At 43.5% G+C, this 20,942-nt stretch overlaps 1 protein-coding gene across 5 annotated transcripts in view; it reads right to left on the reverse strand.

Moving 5' to 3' along the window:
* Positions 1-20,942, reverse strand: part of LOC147690054 (interferon-induced very large GTPase 1-like) — a 155,527-nt gene that overhangs the window by 123,898 nt on the left and 10,687 nt on the right. Inside the window, exons 2-4 of one of the 5 annotated variants that reach the window (XM_086937612.1) lie at positions 18,892-18,953; positions 18,678-18,723; positions 12,401-12,465 (exon numbers count right to left, since the gene is read on the reverse strand). The exons of 1 other annotated variant lie outside the window; for it this stretch is intronic. The gene's annotated coding sequence lies outside the window, so the exon portion shown is untranslated. The remainder of the gene's footprint in view (positions 1-12,400; positions 12,466-18,677; positions 18,724-18,891; positions 18,954-20,942) is intronic. 3 more of the 5 variants (XM_086937614.1, XM_086937611.1, XM_086937615.1) reach the window with 3 other exon arrangements.

A 20,942-nucleotide genomic window follows, 5' to 3' on the forward strand; every position in this document is an offset into this window, starting at 1 on the left:
CTGTGAGCCCACACCCAAATTTTCCCATTCTATTGTAATTGTTTATTCTGATGCAACAAACGTTTTCAGTACAATATTTTTAGATAAGGGGAATAGATTATAGACCCAGCATAGTCTCTATGAGCACTACAGCCGTTTTAGGATTAAATATTGGGTGGTAAGGTTACGTAACAAATATACTGTATTTTTGTGTGGTTTTATTCTTTTATGAATTTTTGTTACATTCGTATAAGGATCTATTGATTGATTGACGTAAGTCAATTTCTCCACTCTTTAAGAATTCATTTCAGACTGACACCTTTAAATTGATGCAACTGAATATGAAGTTGCTCTTCTATATACATATCTGACAGCCTAAGGTACTCTTTTTACGCTTTATGTAAGAAAAAATGGCACTATACCAGGCACAATTATATCTAGTTAGCAATGTAAATTTGAAGAAAAAAACACCATGTCTAGTAAAAATAGTGTTGTATGCCAAATTTCTATAGTTTAGCAAGGTTGTTATCAAGCAAAACCAGATGTACTATTTTATGCTTTGGTGCTTTAGACTCTAGTGTGACCAATGATGTGAAAGCAAAGTATGAATGCCTAGAAAATAATAACCCTGGTGTCTTGTTTGGTAGTTGTCAAATAGAGTTTCTTTTTGACAAAAGGTTTTATAGAGTTTTCAGAATGCAAAACAGTAATAATAACAATCAGGCAAGCCCACGTGCAAGTAAGAGCACAGTGTAAAATCTATGAAGCGCTGAAGGTTTGTTATCACAATGAGCAGTCGGAATTCGAGAGTGAGACACCATGTATTTTGCGAGTATTCCCACCAGTGACTCCATATTATAATGTATTTTTTGCTAGCACCACGAGCCTTGTACACCGGTTCTTTGGCTCTCGCACAAATTTCCACTGGTCCACTCACCCAGTATGGGGCCCGCCATATGCCAGTGATGTGCAAAATCTCTTCTGGCCACCAGGAATCCGATGGCGATGAAGGAGTGTACATTACAAAGTTTCCCCTATTCCACCATCAGTCATGAAAGAGTCATCATAGCATTGGGCTTTTCTGTTTAGCCAGCAAAATTGCTGACGATAGAACAGACCTTTTGGCAGTATGTGACTACTTCCAGGCATGTCCGGGTCACATCCAAAAGATTCCCCTCTAGGATGTTACAACTAGCGCAATTTGGATGCTGAGCTCTCTCCATGTGCCAAGGTTGTGTTGAGATGTAGTGAGAGCGCCCACTGCACGTCCCTGCATGGTGTGGCATACATAGCACACCGTACAGGAACTTGGGGTACAAATCCCGGTGGGCACAACAGGTGCCCCCCCTGCATGAACCCTCAGGCACAGGAGCAGTAGGATGCCCTGCCAACTCAGAATAAGCTTGACTGTGCTGCAGTGGCACCACCTGACCTGATCCTGGATCCCCAGTGGACGCGGTGGTCCTGTGATGATCTGGCACACTTTTATACTACAGGTTGCCCCGCAGTGTGGCAGTGGTCGGACCCCCACCGCAAGAACGGCGGTCCGTACTCGTAATAAGACCCTAAGAACCATAATAATATTTTCCTTCACTTTGAAATTCTTCCATTTGTAAAAGACAGTGTATACTGGCCACTGGGGGCTGGAGGACTGTTTTCAAATACAACACTTCTAAATGGGAGAAAATTAAAATGAAGAGTTAATTCAATCATTAAAGTAACTTTTTATTTGTATTTTCTCCCATTTAAAGCATTCACAAACATCATTTTGTTCTCATGCTCCAATATTGAGTTCACAAGGAATTTTATTTAAGAAATAAATACCTTAGTGCTTCAGTTCTTCACCTCTGTCCACCAGCCTGTGTCATTAATCTTCCTGAGCACTGCTCATTATCAGGTCCTACTATGTGCAGCCTGATGATAATAATAAACACAGTCTTCTCTTAACTTTAAAATGAAAATATGACCCTGTGCTTATTTGAAAATGAACTCAAGGCTGTGAACTATTCTGAAGGTGTCTGAAAGCTACTGGTAGCTCGTGATTGGTTGTTGTGGTCTATAGTGGTTGGCTGAGTGGTGTACTGAAGAGCATTAGTTATAATTTTGCATTTTTTGATTTTTTGCTCTTTTAAAAATGTGAATATGTAATTTTTTTTTTACGTTGTATATGAGTTGCTGCAAGGATAGGAATTGCTCCAGGTTAGAAATGTGTTTTGAGGACACAGGGATGGGTGTTGTAACAATATAATAATTGGTTTTTAGAGTGCAGGCCTGGGTATTGCACATGTTCAAGTGCTTAATTTTTGGGAGACAGGGATGAATAGGGCACTGAGTTAGTAATTAGTTTCTAGGATGCAGGGGCTGGTTTTGCATGAGGCTAGTAATCAGTTTTTAGGGAAAATGTACGTACATTGCACCATGTTAGTAATATATTTTTATGGTGTAGCAAGGGTGTTGCACCAAGTTAGTGATTAGCTGTAAGGGCACAGCGATGGGTATTGCACTGGGTTAGTGATTACATTTTAGAGTGCAAGGGCAGGTGTTGCACGTGTTTAATAATTCATTTTAGGGTACAAAGATGTGTATTTCACAGGGCCCAAGTTTGCTAAAATGATCATTCAGCACTGCAAGTAATGCTGCTGCACTGTGTTGCGTGAATGGGAGACAGCAGAACGATGCCATATCGATTAAAGTGTGATGCTGTTGCATAATGCAAGGGTGTCTGCATTGTAGTCAGCAAAGTGTTTTTGACAGGAAAGAGTTCCTTCTAGTATATAAACTGTGATTTAAGGTGTTTTCCTCATTGTGTGTGTGCTGTAGAATGCAGCACACAGGCAAAGAGAACACGCATTGCCATAGCCAATAGGTCTTGCCTTTGGGACCGTATAAGTGTTTAGCCAGAGCTATTGGTTTGCTAATGTGTTTAAGCTGTGAGCTTTCTAAAGTGGGGGAGGGATGTCTTCACACGAACGCATCGCTGGGGTCTGCAGGTGCCAGTTTTGCACTAGGGATGTAACCACTGGCAGCACAAAGACAAGCAGACGAATTTCAACATCTACAAAGTTGATAAAAGGAGGGTAGGACATATGTTGGAGACATTCAAAGTCCTATTTCAGTGACAGTGTGAGAAACTAGCTTTGCAGCGCCGTTAGAAGCCAGGAGCCTGAGGGGTAACATAATAATAGATGTTTGTTACCTAATTCAATGGTATTCATTTTATCTCCCTCAGAAGGATGTAATGCTGAGTGGAGCCGCCGGCATTTGAACCTGTGACCATGAGGTCCCCTACAGTGGATTGGCCCACAAAGCCCCCAGACCTCTCCCTGAAAGGGCAAAAGAAAAAGTTGGGGGGACCACCACCACACCTCTGCAGAAGCCCACCTTACCTAACATAACATTAATAAGGAGTGTGTGTCTTCCGAAAAATGCCATAGATCTGGCAAAAAGAAAACATAAACAGGCTGTTGAGCTCTCATTTTTCACAGCTCAGAAACGCGCAATTTTTTCTTGAATTTGTTGCAGACATAGTTGTAAACTGAACTTGCATCATGTTTACTTAATACCAAGTTGCGTAAATGTCGCTGTAGAAGAAAATATAGATAAAACGTGCTCCAGGAGGACCGACAAATCTGGCCGTCACAGCCTCCTGTGTCTGAGACTCCCTCATAAATCCTGCTTGGACTTTCCATTTGGGCGCAGGCGACGCCGTGCAGGAAAGAGCATGGTTCTCCGCAGCTCATCCAAATGCGCGCCAAGAGTGGAGTGGCGAGGGCTGCGCTCCGCACCGGAATGCGTGCCGATGCTGCACAGCGGTAGGGCTGCCACTTAGGGTGGGGGCAAGGAGGAGTGCGGAAAGCAGAGCGCCCCCGCCTTGTGACGAGCGCCGGCTCTCCCCTAGCTGGCCGAAGTTGGGCGGTGACCGGTGAGCCAGTACTACCGCCTCGTCACCACTGTGGGAGTGAAGGTGGGCCCCACGTAAAGATGAGCGGAGTCTATGGGGCGATTTAACATTACTTTATTAGACACGGACAAGATGCTTATAACTTTATGGGGAAGAGCCGGTCCACTTGCCGCTATGCTGCTGTCCGAATTGCTAGCCCAGTGTCACGTCCTCTCGCAATACCTTGCCCTGGGTCACGTGACTGCGGGGAGCTGGACCGCAACACTACAGTTTTTATAGATTGGCTGTTCCAGTTATCAATATAAGAGCCTGTGGGAGGCAATAAATCGATAACCTAATTAGTGTTGCAAAATAATTTAATTGCAAGCTTCCCAAACAAATCACTGTGTCAGACCGGGAACTAGGCTGTGAAAAATAAAAATGGCTTCCTGCTGTGAATTGGACGCTGTGTTCCATCTGTGATTCATGCAGCAACATGTTTTATTTATATTAGGTTACCCACAATTCACGTGTACATACAGGACTTCAAGTACCACAATGCAATGGGGCTGGATAAGTCCCTCGTGCCTGACATGAGTCAGTTTCAGCTGGACTGCAGCCAGCCTATTGGAGCAGATAACATAACATAACTGCAGGAAACGGAAGACATGTACTCGTTCATACCATCTCTGTCACTAGTGTCATTAGTAAAAAACATAAGATCCAGAATTGTGTGACAATGTGGTGACGGTGTGGGTTTTCACATAAAATGTTGTGAAACAAAAATAGTGTAACCCGAAGAAGAAAAAATGAAAAAAAAAGAACGAGAAAAGGCAATATATGATGATATATACAACAATTTGTTCTACACATACGAGGCTGTCTTGTAAGAATAAATGCACTCTAACTGTTGATCATTTACAACTGTTTTTTTAAAAATGTATATAAACTGTTGGTTGTGGTGATTCAATGTATATAGTTATATATAGTATATATGTCCAGTGTATAAAAGTGTTTAAGTCTCACTCGTAATATGTTTCTTAAAATTTCAGAGCAATATACGGCCACCTGAGGAAGGCTATATTGGCCGAAACGCGCGTTGTGAACTATCTTGTGAACCATCTTGCCGTATTGCCAACACTTATTGTCTGCTCTTCATTTTATGTTTGTCTATAACTGTTTTAATATCTTATGTATATGAAATGTTCATCAATTATATAATCAACTGATATATCAAAATGCGAAGAAAAATATATTTATAAATAACAAAAACACTATAAAAAGATAAAAACATTTGTAAGAATCTTAAATTAAAAAAAAAAAATAACCTTATTCTATTGATTTGTCGGGTGACTTTCTCACTTACTACTGCCCATTTATATATATAAAAAAAATTTATGGTGAATATCATACAGTTTTTATAAGTTTGCATATTTACTTGACTATAGACCGTTTCCAACCTGATTAGTTTCCCCATGTATAGCAAGTATATTACTATTAATATATAGGGGTCCCCTACTTTCAAAAATACTAGTGGGTTCTCCATCCATAAGAGAGAGAACACCTGAAGTAGTGTGTGCACTCATTAGTAAAACTTCTGTCTGAAGTGTTCTCTGGCAGGTTGTGTTCTTGTTGAATGATGTTGGCGTGCTATGGCAATCTCCTGTTGCTTACCTAGCTGTGTTGGATGTCGTGGCAACTAAAGTCCAAAGTCTCCAAGATGGCTGCAAGGCACTGCGGAGTAATTAAAGTATACTTACTAATTAGTTGGCCCAGTTTTGCAGGTGAAGTTTTACTGTGATTAGTATTTGGGCAAAGGGATGGATATTGAACTGATGTATTAATTAGGTGTTAGGGATGGATATTGCATAGTGGTAGTACAGAGTTTTAGGGCTCAGGTATGGTCACAGATTAGTGGTAATAAGTAGTTTATTATTTGGTTGAGCATAGTGGTAACAAGGAGATTTCGGACTCCTGGACCGGTGTTAGTTTCTGGTTCAGGAAGTCTGTGAGTGGGGGGACATTACTGAAATGCAATATCTATACCTGCCCAAAAAACAGGTATTTAGCCATGCAACACCACTCCCTGCGTCCTATAAACTAACTACTAATCCAGTAAAATACCCATCCCTGCCCCATAAAAACGAATCACTAATCTGGTGCAATACCCATCGCTGAGCCCTAAAACAAATCACTAACAAGGTGCAACATGCATTCCTACACCCTAAAAACCTATTACCAATGTGGTGCAAAACCCATTCCTGAGGTCTAAAAACGAATTAGTAACCCAGTACCATACCCATCCCTGAGCCCTAAAAACTAAGGCCTAGATTTACAAAAGCTTTGGATCAGGTTTGCATTACTTTTCGATGCAAACCAACGCAAAGTCTAGTAGTGGGAATTACAAACCAATGCAAATGGAAATTTGTGCCGGATAGTAACCCTAGGTAAAGCAAAGCTCTGCAATGCAGTGCGGTGTATTACTTTGCATCAATTGGGATTTCAATGAGTGATGCATCCGACCACCCATGGATTTTTACGGCGATCCCTTTCTACCAAGTACTGTTGACGGTGATTTGAACCAAAATCCTGTGCCTCTTTGAGGCAGGCGTAACAAGGGGACATTTTTCCTTTCTCTTCATTTTTAGGTCTTGCCTGTGCAGCGCGCATGAGCTGCATAGGAAAAAGACCTTTAGAAATCGATTCAGTTTTGCAGTCAAAAAAGCGCACGCATTGAATTACTTTGAATGGCAACACGTGCACTTTTGGCAATTCCCTTGCGGGAGCGAGCTTTCAAACTATGTGTTTGTAATTAACAGATGGTTCCTGCTCGCTCCCGCAAGGGAAACAGGCGCAGGCCCCCTCCTCTCTCCCCTCCCCCTGCTACCTCTCATCAAACTTTTTTTTTGTTTTTTACTTTGAGCGCAAGGCGTGGCACTTGTTCTCATTAGCATGTTCTCTGGGTCGTCGCTCACTTTGGCACCCTTTCCCATCTACTCGAGCTCGGCGGAAACGGGTAGGTCACACAGCACGGACACAGGCTTGCTGAGCCTCACCTAATGGGCTCACCCCTGATGTCCAATCCCGCCGACCCTCATGTGGCATTTAGTCCCTGACCTTTAGGCATAGGAGACCCCACAGAGGTAACATACACCACATACATGACACGAGCATGTTTTCCCTTTCCTCACTTTTTGTAAGGTCCTGATGAATCGCGGGTAACTTGACCCTAAGCGAGAAACATGTCGACCACTTTGATCTCTAGTCTTCTCTAGTGTCACTTAACCTAATCTGTTGACACCTAGCAAGCTAGTCCCACGTTTTAATTGCAGCCAGGGGACCCCCAGAATAAAGTGAATTCCGGTACCCCTAGCTACATTTTAACAATCATACCATCATCACACACCATCCTGCCCACACATCCCCACTTCACCATAAGGCTGTTGGATAAAAGATCTCCGCCAAAGAGCCCCTCTTGAGGTGAGCCCGTCGGGGATTGCACCGCCTCCCCGACGAGGAGCAAACGCCAATGATGAAGCATGACATCCTTCGGGGTGTGTGAGGCATATACATCCAACACAATGGATGCCCCAAGGTGCCATTCAAACACCTTTGGTCATGCCAGCTAAACTTTCCCCTCTTCCACATAGGAACAGTACAGCAACCTCCCTCTTGCATCCTCTGTACCAGATACGGACACAAGCTGTGACTGGACCTTCCACCACTCTGAGTGGTAATCAGTGTCCGTTGATCAAGAGATCAATCTTTCTCCCTCCTTTTTGATAAATATGGTAGGCACGGTGTCTCTTTGGCTGACGCTCTGCGTTTGCCATATGTTCTGCCTCTTCTTTTTTTGGTACGTGCTGTCTCCCTCTTTTTGGCACGTGTTGTCTCGATCTCTCTTTGGTGTGAATGTCACTCTTTGTTGTGCGTTCTTTGTTTCTCTCTTTGATGTGTAGGATACTCTGTTTCTATTTGGTGCGCTCTCTGCCTTTCTCTTTGGCACATTCTGTTGCTCTTTCTGTGTCTCTCTTTGGCACACTTTGTCTCTTTGGTGAGTGCTCTCTCTCTTTGGCTCACTCTCTTTGCTGTATGTACTGTCTCTTTCTTTCATGTGCGCATGCTGTATCTATCTATTCGTTGTACGCAGTCGCAGTCTTTGGCGGGCACTCTCTTTCATTCATGCTCTGTAGTGCTTTTTTGCACATGATTTTTCTGCTGTCCTTGGGATACGCATGGTCTCTTTGGCGCATGCTGTGTTGTGCTCTGTCATTCTCTTTAGCACACACTCTGGCTCTGTTCCTCTTACAATCCTGCCTTTCTTTCATTGCCTCTCACTCCAGCCTCTTCCTATTAGCAGCCATGGGTTATGCATTGTTGAGCATCTGTATAATTGGACTGCGAGTGCCGACCTGGCTTCCTCGCTCAATGCCATTTCTGCTTAAAGTTAATATGTGATTGTAGCCTCCTGCTCTTAATATACACAAGATATGACCCAAATAGAGTAGCTGATTTGTTTATTAATTCAGGGTGTGTAGCACAAGATGCACAGGAGAGATGGGGTGTGGTAATCTTATTGTTATTAATTGGTACTTTCATAGCTCACAGTCTAGCGCAATTACTAAGGCATCACAGAGCCTTGTAGTAGTCTGAGCGATCTCTTCCCAAATGTTTCTGTCAGAGGCCAGAGTCACGTCTCTTTTTTTGGAGGTGAGGTGTGCTATTAATGGCTGGCTGTCAGTTGTGATGAGTTGTGGGGTTGGTCAGACCGGGTGGGTGTACATTGCTCAGCAAGTGTACATGTGTGGTTAGCAGCTGATTTTGGCAAGTGCTGTTGGATGTCTCAATTGCAAAAAACACAGTTGATGGACAGAATGTAGAACAATGTCATACATTCACCCCAGTACAAGGATCTGGGCCTAAATCCATCGGTTTTTTGCACTCCACACCACCCTGGGTTGGACACTGGCTATATGCAAATCAGCGCTGACCCTGTGCCCCATGGGAACAGTCCAGTCCGAACTACCAAGCCATGTCTTTCCCAGACCGGAATCAAGCATCCAAGGACCGGTTTCTGGCTATCATCCTTCATTCAGCCTGGATAGCTTGACTCCAGTGGTGTGTAGAGCCTGGGACTCACGTCTGAGTATACCCAGCACACTCGGGGTGAAAATTGCAAAAAACACAGTTGATGGACAGAATGTAGAACAATGTCATACATTCACCCCAGTACAAGGATCTGGGCCTAAATCCATCGTTTTTTGCACTCCACACCACCCTGGGTTGGACACTGGCAATATGCAAATCAGCGCTGACCCTGTGCCCCATGGGAACAGTCCAGTCCGAACTACCAAGCCATGTCTTTCCCAGACCGGAATCAAGCATCCAAGGACCGGTTTCTGGCTATCAGCCTCCATTCAGCCTGGATAGCTTGACTCCAGTGGTGTGGAGAGCCTGGGACTCACGTATGAGTATACCCAGCACACTCGGGGTGAAAATTGCAAAAAAACACAGTTGATGGACAGAATGTAGAACAATGTCATACATTCACCCCAGTACAAGGATCTGGGCCTAAATCCATCGTTTTTTTGCACTCCACACCACCCTGGGTTGGACACTGGCTATATGCAAATCAGCGCTGACCCTGTGCCCCATGGGAACAGTCCAGTCCGAACTACCAAGTCATGTCTTTCCCAGACCGGAATCAAGCATCCAAGGAACGGTTTCTGGCTATCAGCCTTCATTCAGCCTGGATAGCTTGACTCCAGTTGGATGTCTCAATAGCCTGTGGATTGCTTATTCTGACTGTGGTGGGTGCCTTCTCTCTTAATGTGTGCTGTATGTGGTGATCGCCAGGACTGTTGTGAGCACTTGTACACACAGCTGGACAGCACATCTCTGCTGTGTTGTAAATTTCTCCAGAGTTCTGTCTGAAGTGTTCTCTGGCAGGTTGTGTTCTTGTTGAATGATGTTGGAGTGCTATGGCAATCTCCTGTTGCTTACCTAGCTGTGTTGGATGTCGTGGCAACTAAAGTCCAAAGTCTCCAAGATGGCTGCAAGGCACTGCGGAGTAATTAAAGTATACTTACTAATTAGTTGGCCCAGTTTTGCAGGTGAAGTTTTACTGTGATTAGTATTTGGGCAAAGGGATGGATATTGAACTGATGTATTAATTAGCTGTTAGGGATGGGTATTGCATAGTGGTAGTACAGAGTTTTAGGGCTCAGGTATGGTCACAGATTAGTGGTAATAAGTAGTTTATTATTCGGTTGATCATAGTGGAAACAAGGAGATTTTGGACTCCTGGACCGGTGTTAGTTTCTGGTTCAGGAAGTCTGTGAGTGGGGGGACCTTACTGAAATGGAAAACATTATTCACTCACAAACACACACACACACATAATGGTGTTTCCAAACCAAATAAATGTTAATTTATACCTTTTTTTTATATTTGTACATATTAAAGTAAATATATTTTATTTTATACATATGTATTTTTTTAACTCGTTATATTTTTACACATTTCCTGTTTAATGTATTCCTTCAAATAAACTTACATTATTTTAATACAAATATAATTTTTAAGAATAATTAGAGTAATAATTTACTTTTTTTATGTAATCTATTTTCTAAAAATGTTTGCAAATGTTCAAGCTTAACACTGATTTTAAATACACACATTCAATATTTTAAAAGTGTATTTTATATTTTGTTGTCTTTATTTTGGTTTTCCACATTTTTGTTATTTTTAGTGTCAATTAAAGTTGGTAACATTGCAATCTATATTTTTGATTTAGAGATATTTTACCTTTACATATTTGTGTATGTCGTCATTTTGGATTTAGTGTTTCTGATCTTTTATTTATAGATATAGGGCTGTCCATATTATGGTTGTTTATATTTTGGTTTCTTCATTATTATAGGCTGATAATTTGAATGTCGATATTCGTTAGCACATCCTCAAAATAAAACCACACCAAATAGGCTTTAAATTCAAGAAACCAGTGAGAGAAATTCCGAAACCAATGTAGTAAAATTAATTAAAATGTAATGCCTAAAACAGCGAATAAATAGTTATTTCTGGTTCTGTCCTAAGTCAACTTATTTAAAAATGCATTTTAATTTTAACGCTGCCCTTGGTAAAATAGAAATGTTGATGCAGCCTTGTGAGTAAGTAAGTAAGTGAGGGTGTTATATAGCGCTCGATTGTCGAGGCGTCTTGGTGCTGGAGAAACATAGAAAACGAGTAAGTCCACGGGTACAGGCTCCACTATGAAACCGGGAAAAGCCAAGTTTTTAAAAGGCCACGGAATTTGGAGCGATTTGGTTGAGATCTAATATCCAACTGTAACCTGTTTCAAAGTATGAGATGCATCTGCCACCCCATCTGGCTTTCCTCCATTTCGAAATTTTAACCAAGGACTCAATAGCAGACGTTAATGAGCGCCCTGGACAATACCATTGGAAAAAGTTGTGGTACACCAGAGGACCACCACCATACAGAGTTTTGTGGACCAGGCAGAGAGCCTTAAATTCGACACGCTGCTTGACTGGGAGCCAATGAAGGCTCCTAATAGCCCCAGAAAGATGATTTAATTTAGGAATGTTAAGTAATGTCCGAGTAGCAGTATTCTGAAGGGATTTCAGCTTAGTCAACTGCTGTTTATCAATCCCTGTGCAGATAACAGCACTTTGAATTATAAAACTGTAGGCATTGTATGGCTAACGTATACATGTATTACCTACCCAGGTATTATAGGCTTCAATACACTACCGAAGAGTGGCATCAATGAAGTTATCTGTAGGTTTTTCAGCACGATAAATCAATTTGCTTTGGCATGTGCTGCACCATTAGATATCAACAGTCAGTTCAGACCTGTAATGGAAATCCTTAAGCCATGTGTTTAGATTCACACCTGTGGGTGATATGGGAACCCACTGCATGCCAGTTGTGGTATCTGACCTCCATGTCACTGGTGCTTTTTTGTACTGTCTGTGGCCTTACTAAATAGTCAGGCATGCCAATTAGATGTAATCATTTTCAATTTCCTAAAGAGCAAACAATCTTCATTGGGAGGTGTTTAGAGGTCTCCCGGCACTCAGTGACAAAATATACCAATAAATACAGTCCAATGAAAAAAGAAATCTGGGGAGAACACGCATAATGATGACTTTCTCTCCCTGCTTATATGAATTGAATTGGCATCAAATTGGCACACCCAGTGCAAATCTCCGACATTTGCCATACATTGCTGTTAATAAATCAGGAAATGAACACCCTTATACCTCTGCCTCAAACAAAGGTATATGTAGGACTCCAGCACTGTACAATTGTTTAAATTGTTTTTGGGACCATTGTTTCATTCTTAGATTTTAAAAGGCTGCAGTGTTTCAGTACAGACAATGTTTTTGCAAACTGACAGCTTCATGTAGCAGGGTTATTAAATATTTACTAGGACATGATATTCGTCAGCAGTTTGAGAGTATAAATTCAAATATACATTCTACCAGGATCTTTAATGTTTTTCGTAGCTCAGCCTACCTCCCACTAAGCCCAACAACTGTCTCATGGCGGAATTCTCCCTCTCATCGAACACATCTCCCTTCCTTAAGGAAAAAACACAGAAAAATAACAAAAACAGGATCAGTTTAAATTACCCCACATGAGAAGTCTGGCGTCAGGATTTATTTTTCACACGTATGGACCATTCATACTGAACTTCCCCCTAAAGCATCTAACTGTCAGATTTAGGGTTTGGAGGACAGGGTACTCCATTGTAAATCTAGTGACATACTCTGTCCGCAAAACCCGTTTAGAGACAGGCCAACCATCCTCCAATAGCCCAATGGAGTAAAAACCATCAGAAGGAAGACTTTACACAGTTCTCCCAATGTAGGATGGACGGTGTAATGTCTTTATTCTTTCCTGTCCTTCGCCAGGAAAAACCTCTCCGTGAGGGACAGGTAAAAAACCTATAATGACCCCCACACTTTGGGAGAGAACTCCCAGGGTACAGGGGCATTTGTGTTTTGTTTCTCAGAAACAAGCTTCTGCTTTAACCCCTTCACTGCTAGGCCTTTTCCCCTCCCGTGCTAAGCCTTTTTTTTGGCAATTTGGGGTAGTGCACGCTTAGGCCCCCGTAGCGCTTTGGCCACATAAGGTATCCACGCCAATTTTGCGTCCTTTTTTTCCAACATCATGGGGATTCTAAAGGTACCCAGGGTTTGTGGATTCCCTTTGAGGGGTTTCAGAAATTAAGCAAAATACTGTAAATCTTTTGTTTTTTTTCAGAAAAATTGGAAAAACGGGCTGCAAAGGAAGGCATCTGGGGTTTTCCCTGCAAATGTTATCTAAAAAGGGGTTGTGGGGCTGAAATCACCACTTTCCCAGCTTCTAGGGAATGACAGTCTTTTGTCAGAGAACCAACATTTTTCACAGTTTTGGCAGTTTTCTGGGACATAGCCTATTTTTGATATTTTTAGTGCTTCCAACCTCCTTCCAGTTAATGGTAAAAATGAGTATGAAAGCAATAATGGATCCTGGATAGCTATACATTTTATTAAAGTAGACAAAATTCAGAATTCAGAAAGGGGTCATTTGTCTAAATCCATGATGGTTTCTTTGTAGAAACTAACAGTTACATATAGGAAAAAATTAAAATTAGTTGAAAAAAACAGCCTTGTGTGTCAACGTTTTCACCTGTAACTTCTTTTAATTATGACAGCTCTTTGCAAGCAATATACTGTTACATTTGCTGAACCTTCCTGGTTGTGGGGATATATAGGACTTGTAGGTTCACCAAGAACCCGACGAACCCAGAGCCAAAAACTGCGCAGCAACTTGCAATGGAATTTTATTACGTACCGGGTTTACAGTAATTATTCTTTGAAAATGTATAATTGAAAAATCGGTAAGAAAGACACCTATGTTTTTCTGAAATGGGTACAAATTATAGAGTTTAGAAACAGTACATATTTGCACATTTTTAAAATTGAGAATACTCATACTAGCATGAGAAATATTGGTCATTTTTCAAAATGACTTCTTTTTTACACAATGTCTTTCATTTGGAAGGCAGAAATGCATCAAAACTCAACAGGAAATAACAGTTGCTTTACAAATCTGAATTACCCTAAGTCTCCCGATAAAAATGGTACCTCACTTGTGTTGGTTGGCCTTGTGCCTGTGACAGGAAATGGCGCAAAACGCAAGGTGGTCGCACCTCAATTTCGCACTGAAAAATGACCCCTTTTTGGCAGTGTGCCTATCTGTAGTTTTTGTACCCTAGGTCGGCCTGCACCTAGGGAAACGTAGCAAACCTATACTTTTTTCAAAAGTAGACACGCAGGGGAATTCAGGATGGGGTGACTCGACTGCCTCCCACCAGGTTCTGTTACCCAGAATCCCTTGCAAACCTAAAAATGTGGGAAAAAACGCATTTTCCTCACATTTCTGTGGTGGAAAGTTTTGGAATATGCTTGGATCAACAAATCTCCACCTACACCACGTTCCCCAAAGTCTTATGAGAAAAATGGTACCTCACTTGCCTGGGTCTGCCTAGTGCCTGCGACAGGAAACGGCTCAAAACGCAACATGGTCGCACCTCAATTTTGCAGTGAAAACTGGCCCTTTTTTGGCAAAGTGCCTACCTGTAGTTTTTTAACCCTAGCTCCGCCGGCATCTAGGGAAACCTAGCAAGCCTATAAATTTTTGATAAATAAACACATAGGGGAATTCAGGAAGGGGTGACTCGACTGCCTCCCACCAGGTTCTGGTACCCAGAATCCCTTTCAAACCCTAAAAATGTGAGGAAAAAAACGCAATTTCCTCACATTTCTGTGGTGGAAAGTTCTGGAATCTGCGTGGACAACAAATTTCCACCCACCCTGCGTTTCCCAAAGTCTTATGAGAAAAATGGTACCTCACTTGCCTGGATCTGCCAAGTGCCTGCAACAGGAAACGGCGCAAAACACAACGCACCTCAATTTCGCAGTGAAAACTGGCCCTTTTTTGGCAAAGTGCCTACCTGTAGTTTTTGAACCCTAGCTCTGCCGGCACCTAGGGAAACCTAGCAAACCTATACATTTTTGAAAACTACACATCCAGGGAAATTCAGGATGGGGTGACTCGACTGCCTCCCACCAGGTTCTGTTACCCAGAATCCCTTGCAAACCAAGAAAATTGGGGAAAAAAGAACATTTTCCTCACATTTCTGTGGTGGAAAGTTCGGGAATCTGCGTGGATCAACAAATTTCCACCCACCCCTCGTTCCCCAACGTCTTATGAGAAAAATGGTACTTCACTTGCCTGGGTCTGCCTAGTGCCAGCGACAGGAAACGGCGCAAAACGCAACGTGGTCGCACCTCACTTTCGCAGTGAAAACTGGCCCTTTTTTGGCAAAGTGCCTACCTGTAGTTTTTTAACCCTAGCTCTGCCGGCACCTAGGCAAACCTAGCAGACCTATACATTTTTGAAAACTAGACACCCAGGGGAATTCAGGATGGAGTGACTCGACTGCCTCCCACCAGTTTCTGTTACCCAGAATCCCTTGCAAACCTAAAAAATCGGGAAACAAAAACGCATTTTCCTCACATTTCTGTGGTGGAAAGTTCTGGAATCTGCGTGGATCAACAAATTTCCACCCACCCCGTATTCCTCAAAGTCTTATGAGAAAAATGGTTCCTCACTTGCCTGGGTCTGCCTAGTACCTGCGACAGGAAATGGCGCAAAACACAACACGGTCGCACCTCAATTTCGCAGTGAAAACTGGCCCTTTTTTGGCAAAGTGCCTACCTGTAGTTTATAAACCCTAGCTCTGCCGGCACCTAGGGAAACCTAGCAAACCTATACATTTTTTTAAACTAGACACCCAGGGGAATTCAGGATGGGGTGCCTCGACTGCCTCCCACCAGGTTCTGTTACCCAGAATCCCTTGCAAACCAAAAAATTTGGAAAACAAACGCAGTTTGCTCACATTTCTGTGGTGGAAAGTTCTGGGATCTGCGTGGATCAACAAATTTCGACCCACCCCGCGTTCCCCAAAGTCTTATGAAAAAAATGATAGCTCACTTGCTTGGGTCTGCTAGTGGCTGCAATAGGAAACGGCGCAAAACGCAACGTGGTCACACCTCAATTTCGCAGTGAAAACTGGCCTTTTTTTGGCAAAGTGCCTACCTGTAGTATTTGAACCCTAGCTCTGCCGGCACCTAGGGAAACCTAGCAAACCTATACATTTTTCAAGAAATAGACACCCAGGGGAATTCAGGATGGGGTGTCTCGACTGCCTCCCACCATGTTCTGTTACCCAGAATTCCTTGCAAAGCTAAATAATTGGGGGAAAAATGCATTTTCCTCACATTTCTGTGGTGGAAAGTTCTGAAATCTGCGTGGATCAACAAATTTCCAACCACCCCGCATTCCCCAAAGTCTTACGAGAAAAATGGTACCTCACTTGCCTGCGTCTGCCTAGTGCCTGCGACAGGAAACGGCGCAAAACGCAACGTGGTCGCACCTCAATTTCGCAGTGAAAACTGGCCCTGTTTTGGCAAAGTGCTTACCTGTAGTTTTTTAACCCTAGCTCTGCCGGCACCTAGGGAAACTTAGCAAACCTATACATTTTTAAAAACTAGACAAACAGGGGAATTCAAGATGGGGTGACTCGATGGCCTCCCACCAGGTTTTGTTACCTAGAATCCTTTGTAAAGCTAAAAAAGTGTAAAGAAAAATGCATTTTCCTCACATTTCTGTGGTGGAAAGTTCTGGAATCTGCGTGGATCAACAAATTTCCACCCACCCAGCGTTCCCCCAGGTCTCCCGAAAAAAATGGTACCTCACTTGCGTGGGTGGCTCAAGGAATCACAACAGGCAAGGGACCAAAACCTAATGAGGCGACATCAAAATTACCTATCACAAAGCAACCTGGTTTTGCAAGGGTGTTCCCATGAGTTTTTGGCCCGGGGCTCGGCAGCCATCTAGGGAAACCTACGTAACCCACACATGTCTGGAAACTAGACATCCAGGGGAGTCCAGCGAGGCATGCTTGCATGGGTCCCTCCTCATTCTACTACCCAGAATCCACTGCAAAGCTCAAATTTCGCTAAAATAATCACTTTTTTCTTAGATTTCTGTGTGGTAAAGTTGTGGAAACTGTGTGGATCCTCAAATTTCCTCCCACTCAGCGTTCCCCCAGGTCTCCTGATAAAAATGGTCCCTCACTTGCGTGGGTAGACATAGTGGTTGCAACAGGAAAAGGCCCAAATCGTACGGTGGAGACTTAAAAATTACCTATAGCAAAACGACCTTGTTTTTGGGGGGGGCACCTGAGTTTTTGGCCTGGGGCTCGGTGGCCATCTTGGGAAACTACCAAACCCAAACAGTTCTGAAAACTAGACACCCGGGGAAATCCAGCAATGTATGGCATGCGTGGGTGATGGTCTATCACTTAAGGGTATCGGAAACAGACCGTTCAACTTAGTTCGTCTAGTTTGCCAACACATTTTTAACATGTCTTTTTGATCAGCCATTAAATCAATTTTTGATACAATAAAGGCATTTTTAAACTCACCACGTAACTCTTTTCCCTTATCTCACGTAGTCTATCACTTAGCTCTCACATCTTCACATTACCCGCTCTGCAGTAAATCTGGCGTTGAAGCACACTGGGGTGACATTCGGTCACTCCCAGTGGGGCCCGATGATGAAGCATGTCACCGACCAGGTCGGTGAGTGAGGGCTTTCTAAACACACCAAATAGGTGTTGTTTTCCTATGTGCTCTAATACTTGTGTGTTTTCCAAACAAGTAACACTCTTTCATTGTTGTTCTTAAAGTCAAGTGGGGAATAAGAGTGTTGCTCCCTCCCTAACTCTCTCTTTGTTGATATACAAATTAGTCTGCTCAACAATCTCTGCCAAAAACACATCATCCATAAACAACTGAAAAAAATGAATCGGCAAAATGTTTTCAGTGTTCACCCTACACCCTGGAACACCAGTAAAGTCTGGCAATGCCGGCTGCACCATGCCTGGGGCAACCCAGAGGTCAGAACTTTCAACTGGAAGACTTGCAACCCCCTGCTGCTGCCCAGCTGCCTCTTGCCTCACTGTACCAACAGGAAGTATTGCAGCCCCAGTTCTGAAAACTAGACACCCGGGGGAGTCCAGCAATGTATGGCATGCATGGGTGATGGTCTATCACTTAAGGGTATTGGAAACAGACCATTCAACTTAGTTGGTCTAGTTTGCCAACACATTTTTAACATGTCTTTTTGATCAGCCATTAAATCAATTTTTGATACAATAAAGGTATTTTTAAACTCACCACGTAACTCTTTTCCCTTATCTCACGTAGTCTATCACTTAGCTCTCCCAGCTGCCTCTTGTCTCACTATACCAACGTGAAGTCTAGCAGCCCCAGGCTGCACCCCAGATGCCTCTTGCCGCACTATCGGCACAGCAATGTCCTCTAACACAGGCACTTCATCCACACTAAAAGTAGCTTCATCAGCACTCAGAGTATCTTCATCATCAGACGATGCCATGTGGAGAGAAAACTCACTACCAGAATCTTCACCTCCCGCCTCTGCCTCAGAATCAGAGTCAGTCTCAGCACCATGGTCAGAGGAAGAATCAAAAACCATTCCAACAACTTGCTGAGCAGTAATCCGGCGGCTAGCCATTATCCTCACTAAGAAAGGAGACTACACAAACAACTCAACAACCAACACTGTGCAAAGTAGGTAAAAAAATGTAAGCCTTTATCACAAAGATCTATAAACTGAAAAACGATACAATTCACTTACAAAATACAGCCACACTCACCAGCACCTACTCTGCAAAGACACAGCAAATAGTCAACGATATCCCACTAGAAAGAAGAAAAAAACTTAGATCTACAGAAAGCAAAATACACATCAAGCACAAATGCAAAACATGTTTCACAATCACAAAAAACAGAAACCAAACATACTTGTATTACTACACACTTTGCAAAAAAAACATTTACATTAAAATAGTACAAAAAAAGGTCTCTTACCAAACACATGCAACTACACAAACAGTAGAACCACCAGTAACGAAACCGCACACTGCAACAGTCTAAGGAGAAAATAAAATATTACACTTTACAAAACAAAAACAATACACATTACAACAGGCTATGTCACAGGGTGTGTCACAAATGGGGTGTCTGTCCCAATGGGGGGCAGAATATAAATCTTTTTAAATTTGGGCCCCCTGGAAGCAACCCTTGCCCAAGGGGTCGCTTCCATTAAAAAAAAAAAGAATCCCCGGGTGTCTAGTAGGGTTTTTTGCTCCCTCCTGAGGGCAGAAAGGCCAAATTACGGGGCAGAATATATTCAATAAAAACTATGGACCCAAGGTGTCACTTCCATTTTGAAGAGCAACAAAATCCCTGGTGTCTAGTGGGCTTTTCTACCCCCCCCCTGTGTCCAGAATCGGAAGAAAAACCCCTGATCGGCCCCCAGGGGGGGGACCGAAAAGTCTTAATTATTTACAAAAAAAACCTGGTGTCTAGTGGGCTTTTCTGCCCCCCCTGGGTCCACATTCGGCAAAAAAATGCCCAAACTGTCCCCAGCGGGGGCAGAAAAGTCTAAAATAATTATTTCGCCCCTAGGAAGCGACTCTTGCCCCAGGGGTCACTCCCTTTGCAAAAAAAAAAACAATCTCTGGTGTCTAGTGGGCTTTTCTACCCACGTGGGTCCAGATTCGGCCAAAAAACGGCTGATCTGCCCCCAGCGGGTACAAAAGGGGGGTGCTGATGGACGGAGCATTTGAGCCAATCAAGCACTCACACCCAGTCAACAGATCTGGGTTTAATCCATCACCATTCTTTAGCCCACTCTGCTACCCCAGTTCAGACATGGCCATATGCAAATCAGTCTGATCCTGTGCCTCATGGGAACAGTCCAGCCCGAACTGCCAAGCCATGCCTTCCCTGGACCGGAAACAAGCTTCCGAGGACCGGTTTCTGGCATTTCAGCCGTCTTCAGCCCGGCTTGCTTGAATCCAGTGGCAAAGTGAGCAAGGGACTCACATCTGAACCAATCAAACACTCACACCCAGTCAACAGATCTGGGCTTAATCCATCACCGTTCTTTAGCCCACTCTGCCACCCCAGTTCAGACATGGCCATATGCAAATCAGTCTGACCCTGTGCCTCATGGGAACAGTCCAGCCCGAACTGCCAAGCCATGCCTTCCCTGGACCGGAAACAAGCTTTTGAGGACCGGTTTCTGGCATTTCAGCCGTCTTCAGCCCGGCTTGCTTGAATCCAGTGGTAAAGTGAGCAAGGGACTCACGTCTGAGCATACCCTGCCAACTTATTGCGAACAAAGTGGTACAAAAGGGGGGTGTGATGGACGGAGCATCTAAACCAATCAAACACTCACACTGAGTCAACAGATCTGGGTTTAATCCATCACCGTTCTTTAGCCCACTCTGCCACCCCAGTTCAGACATGGCCATATGCAAATCAGTCTGACCCTGTGCCTCATGGGAACAGTCCAGCCCGAACTGCCAAGCCATGCCTTCCCTGGACCGGAAACAAGCTTCCGAGGACCGGTTTCTGGCATTTCAGCCGTGAATCCCTTGCTCACTTTGCCACTGGATTCAAGCAAGCCGGGCTGAAGACGGCTGAAATGCCTGAAACCGGTCCACGGAAGCTTGTTTCCGGTCCAAGGAAGGCATGGCTTGGCAGTTCGGGCTGGACTGTTCCCATGAGGTTCAGGGTCAGACTGATTTGCATATGGCCATGTCTGAACTGGCGTGGCAGAGTGGGCTAAAGAACGGTGATGGATTAAACCCAGACCTGTTGACTGGGTGTGAGTGTTTGATTGGTTCAGATGCTCCGTCTATCACCACCCCCTTTTGTACCGCTCTGCCCCCAGGGGTGGCAGAAAAGTCTAAAATATTAGTTTTGCCCCCAGGAAGTGACCCTTGCCCAAGGGGTCGCTTCCTTTTCATAAAATAAACAATCTCTGGTGTCTAGTGGGCTTTTCTGCCCCCCCCCCCGGGTCCAGATTCGGTGAAAAAACGCCTGATCTGCCCCCGGGGGGGCAGAAAAGT

Source organism: Lissotriton vulgaris, chromosome 9 (assembly GCF_964263255.1).
Source record: "Lissotriton vulgaris chromosome 9, aLisVul1.2, whole genome shotgun sequence".
NCBI classification, from domain to species: domain Eukaryota; kingdom Metazoa; phylum Chordata; class Amphibia; order Caudata; family Salamandridae; genus Lissotriton; species Lissotriton vulgaris.